This window comes from Pristiophorus japonicus, chromosome 14 (assembly GCF_044704955.1).
Source record: "Pristiophorus japonicus isolate sPriJap1 chromosome 14, sPriJap1.hap1, whole genome shotgun sequence".
NCBI lineage: Eukaryota > Metazoa > Chordata > Chondrichthyes > Pristiophoridae > Pristiophorus > Pristiophorus japonicus.
This window is the reverse complement of record NC_091990.1, coordinates 54,213,970-54,230,117: the sequence shown is the minus strand read 5'-3', so window position 1 is coordinate 54,230,117 and position 16,148 is coordinate 54,213,970. Positions and strand designations below refer to the sequence as shown.

Genomic DNA, 16,148 nt, shown 5'->3' with positions numbered 1-16,148 from the left:
AGAGATTGTGATGTGGTGGGGTCGGGGGCAGATATCATGAGGGATTGTCCTGTGGTGGTGGGACGGCTTGTAGGCACAGGTTGGAAGGTTGAGGAGGAAGGATCTGGTGATCGTGGCAGAGGGCATTGGAGGAGATACATGGAAAGCTCAAATTCACTACATAAAGCTGAATTGCTGTAAATTGTTTCCTGGTGAAATGAACATGTGTTGAGTTGTAAGAATATATCAACTATCGCTGTCATCTCATTGTCTCTAGCTAATAGCAAACTATTATTCCATGAATAATGTGTTCAAACACCATTAACAACTAATACCAAACTTAATGGGAGCCAACAATCTGTGTACTTTTGTAACTGAGCAGTTTGGTCCCCAGACACCAACTCCTCTTCTACAAGTGTATAGTACATTTATGGTTTGCATATCTTGCCTTGTGAAATTGCACCCCTATGAACCCCAAAGACAATTAAACTTGCCAGACAATTTATGTGCAACGCCATTAATGAAGCTCTTCTGTATATGGCTTTGAGACCAAACTGTATAGATAATTTCCCATTAAAGTTGACATAAATTTAAGAGACACTTATTGGCTAATCAAAGGAATAATAGTGTTAGGGAATGATAATTATATAGCAGTGGAGAGGTTTACATCATAATTCTAAATGTTGCTTTATACATCGATGTATTTAAAATTGGATTATTCCTTGCTTTGCTGCTTGTGTTCTCTCATTCCAACCGCAATATTTTAAGCAAGCCACTGGTTTCCTGTGACTGAATCAAATGTTTATTATTTGGGATTTCAAACTGTCTTTTTTGGGACCACATTTCACCGTTTCTGATCAGTCTTGGTGCACCTGAATAAGTTGCATTTTGTTCCTATTCCATATGCTTCTTGTGATGCTGTCCTTTTTTTCATAGCAACCAAAAACCAGCACCTTGACAATAAATCATGTAGTTACTCAAAACTATTAACAGTGGCTTTCCCATATGCCCTAGCACTGGCTTCTCCTCACCACCCCTCTCCTCCCTTCCCTGTGTCACTGTCAGCTTCTCTTATCTTCCTTATAAGAAATAAGACCAGGAGTAGGCCCTATGGCCCCTCGAGCCTGCTCTGCCATTCAATCAGATCATGGCTGATCATCGACCTCAACTCCACTTTCCTGCCTGATCTCCATATCCTTTTATTCCCTAGACTTCCTTCTCCTTTAATTTTCCCCTCCACTAAGTGCGTTTGCTATCAAAGTTCTTGATTCCAGTCGTTGCTTGCTGTTTACAAGGATGATACCATAACTGCGAGATTATAACTATCGGGCAAGACTGAACTGGCTGGGGCTCTTTTCTCTAGAAACGAGAAGACTGAGGGGTGACCTAATAGAGGTCTTGGAAAATTATGAAGGGGTTCGATAGGGTAGATGGAGAGGCGATGTTTCCACTTGTGTATGAATCCAAAACTAGGGAACATCTCTTTCCACAGATGCTGCCTGACCTGCTGAGTATTTCCAGCATTTTCTGTTTGTATTGCGGACATAAATATAATATAGTTACTAATAAAGAATTTTGGTGAAACGTCTTTACCCAGAGATTGGTTGGAATATGGAACTCGCTACCACAGGGAGTGGTTGAGGCGAATAGCATTGATACTCTTAAGGGGGAACTAGATGAGGGAAAACAGAATTGAGGGTTATGCTGATAGAGTGGGAGGAGGATCGTGTGGAGCATAAACACCGGCATGAACCAGTTGTTTCTGTTTCTGTGCTGTAATTTCTATGCAATCCGATGAATTAAATTCTTGTTTTTTATTGTAACCTTTCTCCTCTTTAACATGAATCCCAGTGGCAGCATCTGCTATCATAATGCATACTGAGGCTCACCAGAACCCAGATCAACAGACTGATGTCCAACACCTCTTAAACTGCGTGTTGCCTGCAAACCCTCCCACAGTTGGTTTGGGTTCCGTTGGTAAGGATCTGTGCACACTGAAATGCTGGAGACCGACATGTTGCTACTGAGTTGAACTCGTCTCCAGCAAAGCACAGCAGAATACTGATGTCTTGCTGTGTATTACCTGATACCATGGGAGCTATTCTAATAGCTTCCAGACCAGCACGTTCCTATGAGATGAGTTTGACCTTTTGGCAAAATTTTATTGCATGTAGCGATTTATTAAATCTGTCATATGGATGTGATGCACTCAAGTACTACAGTAATTCTGACACGAGAATCATGTTAAATTACTCTTAATTCTGTGGATCTGTCTTGTTAGCGTCTGTTACATATCCCCTACATAACTATTCTGTTAAAAGAAAAAGATAGACATGCAATTCTGTAGTACCTTTCACAACCTCAGGATGTTCCAAAGTGCTTTACAGCCAATTAAGTACTTTTTAAAGTGTAATCATTCTTGTATTGTAGGAAATGTGGCAGCCAATTGCACACTGCAAGGTCCCATAAACAGCAATGTGAGAATGACCAGATAATTATTCTTCTTAGGCAATCCCTCGGAGTCGAGGATGACTTGCTTCCACACTAAAACTGAATTCTCAGGTGACTGATGAGTCCAATGCGGGACCTACAATCTCTGTCACAGGTGGGGCAGACGGTGATTGAAGGGACGGGTAGGTGGGGTGCTTGGGTTGCCGTGCGCTCCTTCCGCTGTTTACGTTTGGCTTCCGCTTGCTCTCGGCGTAGAGACTCGAGGTGTTTGGCACCTTCCTGGATGCTCCACTTTGAGCGATCTTGGGCCAAGGACTCCCAGGTGGGGATGTTGCACTTTTTCAAAGAGGCTTTGAGGATGTTCTTGAAACATTTCCATTTCCTCTGCCCACCTGGGCTCGCTTGTCGTGTCGAAGCTCCGAGTAGAGTGCTTGTTTTGGGAGTCTCGTATCGGGCATGCAGACAATGTGGCCTATCCATCGGAGCTGATTGAACATGGTCAGTGCTTCGATGCTGGGGATGTTGGCCTGAGCGAGAACACTGACGTTGGTGCGCCTATCCGGTCAATGGATTTGCAGGATCTTGCAGAGGCAGCGTTGGTGGTACTTCGCCAGTGTTTTGAAGTGCCGACTGTACATAGTCCATGTCTCTGAGCCATATAGGAGGGCGGGTATCACGACTGCCCTGTAGACCATGAGCTGGGTGCCGGATTTGAGGTCCTGGTCTTCAAACACTCTCTTCCTCAGGCGACCGAAGGCTGCACTGGCGCACTGAAGGCAGTGTTGGACTTCGTCATCGACGTCTGCCCTTGTTGCCAGTAGGCTCCTGAGGAATGGAAAATGATCCACGTTGTCCAAGGCCTTGTCGTGTATTTTGATAACCGGGGGACAGTGCTTTGTGGCGGAGGCAGGTTGATAGAGGACCTTTGTCTTACGGATGGTTTGTTTAAGGCCCATGCTCTCGTATACCTCGGTGAAGGTGTTGACGATGGCTTGGAGTTCGGCCTCCGAGTGTGCACAGACGCAGGCATCGTCTGTGTACTGCAAGTCAATGACAGCGGATGGGACTACCTTGGATCTGGCCTTGAGGTGGCGGAGGTTGAACAGTTTCCTGTTTGTTCTACAGATTAGCTGCACTCCAGCGGGGGGAGCTTACTGAGGGTGAGATGGAGCATTGCAGCAAGGAAGATTGAGAAGAGCGTTGGTGAGATGACTCAGCCTTGCTTGACCCTGGTTCGAACGTGGAATGAATCTGTAGTGGATCAGTTGGTCAGGATCATGGGTTGTATGTCATTGTGAAGCAGGCGAAGGATGGTGACAAACTTTTGAGGGCAGCCGAATTTGAGAAGGACCAGATAATCTGTTTTTGTTATGTTGATTGAGGGATAGATATTGGCCAGGAAAATTCCCTTGTTCTTATTCAAAATAGTGCCCGTGGGATCTTTTATGTCCACCTGAGAGAGCAGGCGGGGCCTCGGTTTAATGTCCTTGATATGAGAGTGGTAACTTGATGCAGTTTGATTACTTCAGCTCTGCGCAATTTCCAGGAACAGTGCACAAGGTGATTTTGCACAGACATGTCATCCAATGCACAAGCCAGAGGAAATGAAACGCCCAAAGCTGGTAAATATCATCATCATGGAGGCCAAAATTATCGGTGATTGAAGCACAGCTACGGACTTACACAAAACAGATCATTCCGGTGCTAGGCAGCGCTATGGTAGTAGTGACCCACAAAGATTCGGAGAACAGACTGCCACTCTGGATTGTCCCAGGGCACGGTCCCGCACTACTGGGGAGGAGTTGGCTTGCTGTCATGAACTGGAAATGGGGCGATGTCAATGCAATTTCCTCTGTGGAGCGAGTATCATGCTCACAGGTCCTGGACAAATTTGACTCATTATTTTAACCCGGCATTGGCACTTTCATGGGGGCCAAGGTAGTGATTCACATAAACCCGGACGCCAGGCCAGTACACCACAAGGCCAGAGCGGTGCCGTACGTGATGCGGGAAAAGATAGAAGGTGAATTGGACCGCCTGCTGAGGGAAGGCATCATCTCGCCAGTCGAATTCAGTGACTGGGCGAGCCCGATTGTGCCGGTGCTCAAGGCGGATGGGTCGGTCAGGGTATGTGGTGATTACAAGGCCACCATCAATCGGGTGTCACTCCAAGACCAGTATCCGCTACCGAGAGCGGAGGACCTCTTTGCGACGCTATCCGGTGGCAAACTTTTTTCAAAATTGGACCTGACCTCAGCTTTTCGAACTGTTTGATACCCATCAGGGATTGGCTGGCCCCCGTGTCTAGCTCCATTGATACTGGGATGCCATTGAGGAGCACTTTCATCATTATCGGTGGCGTCCTGGTATATGAACTGTATACGTGCTCCACATGAACTCGCTGAACTTCAGCTTCCAGTGATTTCCCCCAGCGTTCATTTCTGCAATTTCTGCAGGTATTTTGCTCACCTCTGCAAACTCCAGCTGAGTGTGTGCCTCCACGCCTCCAGCATGAGCTGCTGTTTGAAACAAAAGGTCCCTTGCCAGTCGATCGTCCCTGACAGCCCCTGTTATTGCCCTTGAGTGCGCCATTAACAGGTGTTGATGGCCCCATTACTGGCCACATTGTCCCTTGCAATGGTGTGAATCGCCATTCAACTTGCCATTGTCTCTGTCGAACTCCCTCTCTGGGTTCGACTACATGTTGGGGCATGCCTGACTGCCCTTGTCTGCTTGGAGAACTGTGTGCTGCTTTAACAATGTTGAATCTCTGTCCCAACCATTCCTTAACACAGTACCTCTCGTCTGTTTTGCTAGTAGCCATGCTCGCATGGTTTAAATCCCAGTTTCTTGTCGCCATTAATACGTCCTTACTATACAGTATAAATGCACATGAGGCCCATGCTTGAGAGAAGGTCAGTCTGTGACCTGTCCTTTATTCCTTGGCACTCAAGTGATGGAACTTGCCTTTTTGTATCTGAAAGTTCAGGTTAGGAGTGTCTCCCACAAGTTCACCACCTAGTAGTCATTGTTCTCACAGTGTACAACTTAGGTCAGATTATACATGGGTTACAATGCTGGTTGAATACATGACAGTCTACAGACGAGTTGCTTTCAGAAGCTAGTTTAGTAGCAGAACATTTAACATCTCACAGGCTCTCTCTGCTTATGTGTGTGGCTCTGTCTGTATGCGTGCATATCTCTCTCTCTCTCTGTATGCGTGCATATCTCGCTCTCTCTCTCTGTGTATGCATGCATATCTCTGTCAGTTTGCGTGGCTCTGCCTGTATGTGTGTGTGGCTCGCTCTCTCTCACTGTCAGTGCGCGTGGCTCTATCTGTATGTGTGTGTATCTCTCATTGTCGGTGCGCATCGCTCTCTCTCTCTCTGTCTCTGTATGTGGCTCTCTCTCTCTCTGTCTCTGTGCGTATCTCTCTCTCTATCAGTGTGCATGATGTAATATATAAGCTCCATCTAGTGGACTACTGCTCTACCTAGTGGACTACTGTGGTAATGCAGCCCTTGCTGTTTATAATCCTGATGCTTTATCATTGTAAACAGAAAGGGCTGCATTACCGCAGTAGTCTACAAGGTGGAGCTTATATATTACACTTCTCCCTCCTTAATGATGAAGTAATTATAACAATAATCATCATACATAACTTGCATGGTTATACATAACAAAATATATGGACTTATTGTGCCATATTTACAAATCAAACTTAACCACTGGTATTCTGTTTCAAAGTGAACACCTTCGCTCTCGAACGGAACTTGCCAAACATGATGTCGAAATTAGACTCCATCTAGGCTGATCCTGACTTTCTACAACTTCAGATGGTTTGTCTGCCGTACTCTGACTTAAATTTTGACTTTCTCGTGGACTTGTTTTTAGTACATCTGATGTAGGATTTGCTACTGGTACTCTACTTGTAATAAGACTATCTGATGAGTCAGAAATAATCAAATAATTCCAACTTTCAACTCCTTCCACACCTGCAGGTAAAATATGATCAATGTGAACAAATCTTACCTGTCCATGATCAAACATCTTGACCAAATATGTGCAAGGACCACATATCTTCACCACTCTTTCTGGTAACCACTTTAACCATTTATGGTGATGGTTCTTCGCTCTCACCTTCTGATGTAATTTCACATTTCTCTCTCTTACTCTACCAATATCATGATTCTCTTTATGCTCACTGGCACTGCGAGTGGTGTGAAGCAAAAGCCTTTCCTTCCTGTTATATATGCAGACTATAGATATACTCTCTGTGTAGTCACTGTATAGTTGCATAAGATGAAGACTTGTTTACCTGATGTACTATCAATAAGATTTACACTATGTATATACATGCTGGCACCACTAGAGGGTGCAACTGGTGGAGACAGAGGTTTCCTGCCCTGTTGGCAGGGGCTGTATAAAAGGGTAGCCACCATGCAGCTGCCTGACTCTGGAGTTATGAATAAAGAACTAAGGTCACTACAGTTTGAGTACAACACATTGCCTCATAGTGTCATTCACAAGTACATTACGGACATAATACTCCTCACTATGTACTACATGAGAGATCACTGCCTCAACTCCATACAGAGAGACATCACATGCTAGCTTGATCTCTTTGATAAGTCATCGTGAACTAACATAGTGCTCTCTACCAACTGACTTTTACACTCCTTCAATGCTGCATTGCATTCTTCTGACCACTTCCAATGGACCTGATTTTTCAACAGTTCATTTAGTGGATATAACACTAGCCAAATTTGGTACGAACTTCCAAAAATAGTTCAAAAGACCCAAAAATGATCGAAGTTAAGTGACATTCTTTGGAGTGGGTGCATTTCTGATTGAATCCAGCTTTCCCTTCGTTGGATGTAAACCATCTTAGTCTTCTCTGTGTCCTAAGTACTCCACTGAGTTTTGAAGTAACTCACACTTGAGAGCAGTTACTCATACTCTGTGCTTCTTTAGCAATTTGAGCTCTTCATTCAACATGTTATTATGGATTTGCCTGTTTGGTGCTTAAATGAGTATGTCATCTAAATAACATACTACGCTTTCAATGCCTTGCAAAATTTGGTTCATCACCCCTTGGAATATGGCAGGGGCGGAATACACTCCAAATGGTAGCCTATTAAATTGATATCGGCCTGGATGAGTATTTATAATCAAGCATGACTTGGACTCCTCATCTAGTTCAAGTTGTAAGTAGGCATTTGTGAGATTAACTTTGAGAAGATCTGACCACCTGTCAGTGTTGTGAACAAATCTTCTACATTTGGCAATGTATTGACATGCAGTAAACTGGACTAGCATCTTTCTGTACCCTGACACCCGCCTTGAAGCCTTGGATCGGACTGCCTGTTTCACAGAACACCTTTGGATACTTTTTGATGACATCATCATTTGATGCAAATCTCGTTTCAACACGAAAAATCTCACTCCAATCCAGCTTCAGTGATCCCACCCAATTTCTTCCTCGTAAGGCAGGCTTGGCTCCTGTCACTACTGAGAGGCAAGCTCGAAATTGATCTTTGTATTTCACCTGTACGGTGATATGACCTACCACAGGAATGTTCTCTCCCGAGTAGCCTCGCAGCTCTATCTTGGATATCTCCAATGGGAAATCAAGCAATTTGTCGGAAGTTAGCGATTCTGGTACTACGCTCACGGATGCACCAGTGTCGATTTCCATGGGTATCTTGGTTCCTGCAACGTCTACTTGGATGATACTTTTTGAATCGCTGTTAGATACCCTCGTGCTCCTGATGACATGTATCTTTTTGTCCTGTTGCTTTTCTTCTACACTATGTACTCTCTGGGGATTTCTACTTATAGCCTTGAAAATTTACTCTTCAGTCGGCATGCCTTCGTAAGATGCCCAATTTTCCTGCAGAAGAAATACTCTTCCTTCAGATATGGACAACTTTGAACAATGTGTTGTCCCAGACACCATTGGCATGACTTCAATGTATTTTTACCTTGGCCAGTTGCTGAGGCCTTGGGGCCCAACTGCCTTTTACTTTTAACCTGTAGGTGATTTACCTCAGTTGTCTGATGACTGGAAATGGTACGAAATTCTCGGGAATATTGGTCGGCCATATCCATTGTCATAGCTGTCTGACAAGCTAAATCAAAAGTCAAGTTAGGGGCTGTCAATAACTTTCTTCTGATCGCTTCATTTTTCATCCTACAAACAAAGCGGTCATGCAATGCTTGGTCCTGAATGTTTCTGAAATGACAGTGAATGAAGAGCTTCTTTAATGCTACAATGTACTCACTGATACACTCATCAGTTAACTGATCTCGTATTCTGAAACAACAACTTTCAGCAATTTCCAAGGGCTCGGGACTGTAGTGCTGACCTAACTTCCTTAAAATCTCCATCAGTGGTATGCCCTTTGGCTTGACAGGAACAAGCACATTTTTCAGGGTTTCATACACCTCGGTGCCTGCTTCAGTCAAGAAAACAGCCCATTTTCTTTCCAACAGCGCCCAGTTATGATTTTCATCATTGGGGACGTTGATGATATTATTCGTGGTGAAGAACATTTCTAGCCACTCCACATATGCTCCGAAAGTTTCTCGGTCATGTTGAAACGCACCCAAGCGCCCTTTCATTCCCATAGGTGCGGCCATCTGGACTTTGGCAGTTCAGCCAAGTGTGCTTGTAATTTACCTTGGATTATTAGATGTTCTGTAAACGAAGGACCTCTCTAGTCATCCACCAACAAAATTTCAGCTAGGGTATCCGATTATCCCATCCTTCATCGATAAATATTCTATACTACATCACAACACACACTTTTACAAGATGGCTCTTAACACAAGAACTTGTCAGATGACCTGTCACTTGATACTTTATTATTGTAAACAGCAATGACTGCATTACCACAGTAGTCCACTAGATGCAGCTTATATATTACGCATGGCTCTTTATCTCTGCCTTTCTGTGTACGTATCTCTCGCTCTCTGTCGGTGTGCATGGCTCCCTGTCTGTCTCTCTCTCTCTCTCTCTCTCTCTGCGCTTGGCCTCGGTCTGTCTGTGCATGCCTCTGTCTGTGTGTCTGCACACATGACTCTCTTTGTCTGCGTGCATGGCTCTCTGTCGGGATGAATAGTATATGTTATTTAGTAAATGTAAACAGTGAAATGAAAGCTAAGAAGGGGGTTCCCTGTGACTTGACAGCTTTGTTGATACAGGTCAAGAGCGTGTTTGTTAGAATGGGTCTCTGTTGAGTTAGCTAATCTTAGTTAGATGGACAGTTAAGGCACAGCAATTGGTCTTGCAGCCTCTTGGGGAAAGGAAAGTAGGCCAGGATTTGTTGCCTTCTCCTGCTCTAGCACAGTGTTGTCCAATAGAAGTTGACGAGCCATAGGTGTGGCTGCAGCGACACTGTCTTAGCCGCATGCACTAATTGTAGTTGAAAATGCCTTGCACACAATACAGGTAAATATACTTAAATTCATAGAATTGTACAAATTTACAGCACAGAAGGACACCATTAGGCCCATCATAAACATAGAAACATAGAAATATAGAAAATAGGTGCAGGAGTAGGCCATTCGACCCTTTAAGCCTGCACCACCATTCAATAAGATCATGGCTGATCATTCACCTCAGTACCCCTTTCCTGCTTTCTCTCCATACCCCTTGATCTCTTTAGCCATAAGGGCCATATCTAACTCCCTTTTGAAGATATCTGTGATATAGTCACAGAGCACAGCACACACAGCTTCCTACATGGCAGGCAGCTCTCTCGGAAGCCTCCGGAATCTGCCTGGTTCTGTTTATTATTAACTCTGCAGTTGCAGTAAACAATACATCCACATCCAGAGTGTGGAGCTATAAACATTACAAGCTTACAGACATTACAATATCCAATGAACTGGCATCAACAACTCTCTGCGGTAGGGAATTCCACAGGTTAACAACTCTCTGAGTGTAGAAGTTTCTCCTCATCTCAGTCCTAAATGGCTTACCCCTTATCCTTAGACTGTGTCCCCTGGTTCTGGACTTCCCCAACATCGGGAATATTCTTCCAGCATCTAACCTGTCCAGTCTCGTCAGAATTTGATATGTTTGTGAGATCCCCACTCGTCCTTCTAAACTCCAGTGAATACAGGCCCAGTCGATCCAGTCTTTCTTCATATGTCAGTCCTGCCATCCCAGGAATCAGTCTGGTGAACCTTCGCTGCATTCCCTCAATAGCAAGAATGTCCTTCCTCAGATTAGGAGACCAAAACTGAACACAATATTCCAGGTGAGGCCTCACCAAAGCCCTGTACAACTGCAGTAAGTCCTCCCTGCTCCTATACTCAAATCCCCTAGCTATGAAGGCCAATATACCATTTGCCTGCTTCACCGCCTGCTGTACCTGCATGCCAACTTTCAATGCCTGATGTACCATGACATCCAGGTCTCATTGCATCTCCCCTTTTCCTAATCTGCCGCCATTCAGATAATATTCTGCCTTCGTGTTTTTGCCACCAAAGTGGATAACCTCACATTTATCTACATTATACTGCATCTGCCATCTCACCTAACCTGTCTAAGTCACCCTGCAGCCTCTTAGCATCCTCCTCACAGCTCACACCTCCACCCAGCTTAGTGTCATCCGCAAACTTGGAGATATTACACTCAATTCCTTCATCTAAATCATTGATGTATATTGTAAACAGCTGGGATCCCAGCACTGAGCCCTGCGGCACTCCACTAGTCACTGCCTGCCATTCTGAAAAGGACCAGTTTATCCCGACTCTCTGCTTCCTGTCTGCCAACCAGTTCGCTATCCACGTCAGTACATTACCCCCAATACCATGTGCTTTAATTTTGCACACCAAAAAAAAGAGCTATCCAGCCTAATCCCACTTTCCAGCTCTTGGTCCGAAGCCGTGCAGGTTACAGCACTTCAAGTGTATATCCAAATACTTTTAAAATATGATGGGGGTTTCTGCCTCTACCATCCTCTCAGGCAGTGAGTTCCAGACCCCCACCACCCTCTGGGTGAAAAAGGCTCTCCTCAACTCCCCTCTAATCCTTCTACCAATTCTACCTTTAAATCGATGCCCCTGGTAATTGACCCCTCTGCAAAGGGAAATAGCCCTTCCTATCCACGCTATCTAGTCCCCTCATAATTTTATATACCTCAATTAAGTCTCCCCTCAGCCTCCTCTGCTCCAAAGAAAACAACCCCAGCCTATGTAATCTCAAGTGCTGGCAAAATCCTCATAAATCTCTCTACCCTCTGTAGTGCAATCACATCTTTCATAAAATGTGGTGACCAGAACTGTGTGCAGTACTCTAGCTGTGGCCTATCTAGTGTGTTATACAGTTCAAGCATAACCTCCCTGCTCTTATATTCTATGCCTTGGCTAATAAAAGCAAGTATTCCATATGCCACCTTAACCATCTTATCTACCTGTCCTGCTACCTTCAGGACATGCACTCCAAGGTCTCTCTGTTGCTCTACACTTCTCAGTGTCCAACCATTTATTGTGTATTCCCTTGCCTTGTTGGCTCTCCCCACTTCATGTGTATATGTACTTAATAGACATCTACCACCGTTCAGTAAGCAAGGAAGTAAAGCATTGTGATTAAAAAACACTCCCACTCAACTTTTCATCTGAACATTACAACAGTGATTACATCCAAAGGTACTTCATTGGCTGTAAAACACTTGAGACCTCCGGTAATCGTGAAAGGCGCTATATAAATGCAAGTCTTTTTTCTTTCATTTTATCAATAAACACACAAATGCCATGTAAATGAGTATTAAGATCACATGCACAACAATGATGTCTGCTCATTCTTTTATTTACTAAGCAAATGCAGTTAGCCACATGTGGCCAGTGGCTAACATATTGTACCCTGCTGGATGCTTGCGCCTGTCAAGGTGGTCACGGCCAGGATTGGGCGGCTCTGTGGTCAGATAGCCTCCTGACGCTTGTGGTCAATCACAGGAGTAATGAGTGGTTATGGAGGGTGAAGGGGCCCAGGGAACGGTAACCAAGCCACGAAGTCAACATCTTCAGAGGAGGAGGCAAGAAAAACTTCAGCAGGAAGATTTGTCACTGAGAGTGAGGCTGTAATTGTAACGTGTAAGTCATTTTGCAAACCATAGAAGTTATGGGGAGCTAAATAGAGCAAACCATGGAAATCAAAGCTGTTTTGAGGAATAAAAACCTGTACGCAAGGCGGTCAGGATATGAATTTTGATGCAGTGAAATAACTCAATGCAACAATGCAAAAAAGAAAATTAGTTCATTGTGGCCTGGCGTTTACAGCATTGTAAATCTTCTGGTCTGCTCATTGAGAATGTGCATTTTGATTTATGCTTGAAAACGAGCTGGGTGGCGGGGAAATCAAATTTCATCAAGATTGAAGACCTCGGTGAATATTTCGGAAATCCATTTAGAAATTTGCTCAGTGTTTTGAAAGTGCAGTGTTCAGCTCGGCTGCACATAGTACTTTTCAAACTTGATTAAGGAGAGCCAATCTTGGTTTGAAAAGATAGCAAGAGGCTGATTGTGGATCAGAGCAAGAGAACAAGCCAGGGAAATGTGGAAACATACAAAGTGTATGCATTGTTTAAAGACCAACTAAGGTCATGGTTTAAGGAATGCACTCAACCGGGAGAATTCAGGAAAAACATTAGTTCCATGACCAACGGCCACTTGTGTGGACTAGGGAAGAACTTTTCCACAAATGGAAGCTTGTGATCACATTCCAGACCCACTTGTATCAGCAATTTGTAACATACAATGGAATCAGGAATACTCGAGGTGTGAAGACATGAAACACAGAGAATTGCATGTCCAGAGATTACCCAGACATTGAGTCTACTGGAATCCTTCTGAAGTGGAAAGTGGGAATAGGCAAGGCTTTGCAAGTTGTATAATCACAAGAGCTGTGCCCAAAGACCGGGGAAAACCTAATGTTATCTTAGTAAGAAGCAGTGACTCGAATTAGCATTACAGATAAGTTTGACCAGCATCATTAGTGAAGAAAATATCGCGGCTTCTAGATGCTATTGGTATTCATCTAAAGACAGCTGAGGCCATGCGGAGTAGTTACCCTAGTTTTAGAACTAAAGGATCATGTCTCAAAGAAATGCTAGATGGAATGTATGGTAGATAAATGTAATGCACGTTGGTACAAGAAACATGCGATGTGTACATAGTGAATAAATGTAATGCACGTTGGTATAGGAAACATGCGATGTGAATAAATGTCCAACAGCGAAGGAGGAAATGGAAAATAAATTGAGTTGGATTATCGATTAGCCTCATCTCTCCAATGTGAAACTATTATCAATAAGACTACTCTTGTATTTTGGGTGTATCTTTAGTGCACTTGATCTATAAGTTGAAACAGGCTGATTTAAACATGTACAAATCATTGGTAAAGTCACTGGGAGAAATGTTGCTGGCCATTTGTTACTTCTCCCATGTCGAAAATACGTGGAATCGACTCCCTTTACTTACTGGTATGTCCATCAACTTTTCTTAACCTCATATTAATTTTTTTTAAAGAATTAATTTGAAAAAAAAATGTTATAACGATAGCTAATGTCACCTCTGGAATGCAGCTGATCGGCATTGAAATATTGCCAGAATTAGGTAGGGGATTTGGGAGAAATGTGATTTTCTTGCACAATTTCTCTCCCTCAGAAATGCCTCGAATAGAGGCCATAATGGTTTAGAACATAGAAACATAGAAATTTACAGCGCAGAAGGAGGCCATTTCGGCCCATCGTGCCCACGTCGGTCGACAAAGAGCTGCACGGCCCTTGGTCAGCAGCCCTAAAGGTTACATATAAACCTATGAACAATGATGGAAAGGCAAAGAGCATCCAACCCAAACCAGTCCACCTCACACAACTGCCACACTCCTTATACTGAAACATTCCACACTCCACCCCAACCGGAGCCATGTGATCTCCTGGGAGAGGCAAAAACCAGATAAAAACCCAGGCCAATTCAGGGAGAAAAAATCTGGGAAAATTCCTCGCCGACCCATCCAAGTGATCGAAACTAGTCCAGGAGATCACCCTGGCCCTATTCTATTCCCTGCAGTACGTACCATTATATCGGCGCTGTCCAACAAAAGGTCATCCAGTCTAATCCCAATTACCAGCTCTAGGTCCGTAATCCTGCAGGTTACTGGACTTCAAGTGCCCATCCAACCATCTCTTAAAAGTGTGAGGGTTTCTGTATCCACCAGTCTTCTAGGCAGCGAGTTCCAGATCCCCACAACCCTCTCGTAAAGAAGCTCCCCCTCAAATCCCCTCTAAACCTTCCACCAGTGACCTTAAAACTATGCCCCCTCATAATAGACCCCTCCACCTTACTATCCACTATATCCAGGCCCCATAATATTTTGTACACCTTAATAAGGTCCCCTCTCAACCTCCAATGAGAGCAAACCCAGCTTATCCAATCTGTCCTCATAACTAAGATTCTCCATTCCAGGAAGCATCCTAGTAAATCTCCTCTGCACCTTCACTAGTGCAATCACATCCTTCCTATAATATGGCGACCAAAAGTGCATGCAGTACTCCAGTTGTGGCCCAACAAAAGTATTATACAATTTAAGCATTAGATCCCTGCTCCTATATTCTATGCCTCAGCCAATAAAGGCACGCATTCCGTATGTCTTCTTAACCACTTTATCCACCTGGCTGCTACTTTCAGGGATCTGTGGATAAGCACTCCAAGGTCCCTTTGTTCATCTACAGTTTTAAGTGGCCTACCGTGTAATGTGTATACCCTTTCCTTATTAGCCCTCCCAAAGTGCATCACCTCACACTTCTCTGAATTACATTCCATTTGCCACTGCTCTGCCCACCTGACCAGTAGATTGATATCATCCTGCAACCCATGACTTTTCTCTTCATTATCAACAACACAGCCAATTTTAGTGTTGTCTGCAAACTTCTTAATCATTCTCCCTATATTCAAATCTAAATCGTTGATATATACCACAAAAAGCAAGGGACCCAGTACTGAGCCCTGCGGAACCCCACTGGAAACATCCTTCCAGTCACAAAAACATCCATCAATCATTACTCTTTGCTTCCTACCTTCGAGCCAATTTTGGATCCAACTTACCACCATGCCCAGATCCAAAGAGGACTGGAAAATGATGGTCAAGGCCTCTGCTATTTCCTCTTTTACTTCGCTCAACAGCCTGGGATGCATTTCATCCGGGTCTGGGGATCTATCTACTTTCAAAGGCTATTACTTCCTCTCTCATTATATTTATTTCATCCAGAATATCACACTCCTCCTCGATAGCAGTATCTGCATTGCCCCTTTCCTTTGTGAAACAGATGCAAAGTATTCATTAAGAACCCTACCAACATCTTCCGCCTCCTCACAAAGATTATCCTCATGGTCTCTAATAGACCCTACCCTCTCTTTAGTTACCCTCTTGCTCTTAATATATTTATAGAACATCTTGGGGTTTTCCTTAATTTTATTGGCCAAGAATTTCTCATGCTCTCTCTTAGCATTCCTAATATCCTTTTTAATTTTGCCTCTTAACTTTTTACATTCCTCTAAAGATTCTATAATATTTAGCTGTTGGTATATGACATAAGCGTCCCTTTTTTTTCTTAATCCTCCCCTGTAAGTCCCTGGACATTCAGGGGACTCTAGAATTATTTTTCCCAGCCTTTTTCTTTATGGGCACATGTTTGGCCTGAGCCTTC

The 16,148-nt window shown here is 43.9% G+C and overlaps 1 protein-coding gene across 2 annotated transcripts in view; it reads left to right on the top strand.

Annotated features, from left to right (window-relative positions):
• LOC139279906 (ephrin type-A receptor 7-like) overlaps nt 1–16,148 on the top strand; it is a 634,755-nt gene that overhangs the window by 73,658 nt on the left and 544,949 nt on the right. The window lies entirely within an intron of this gene.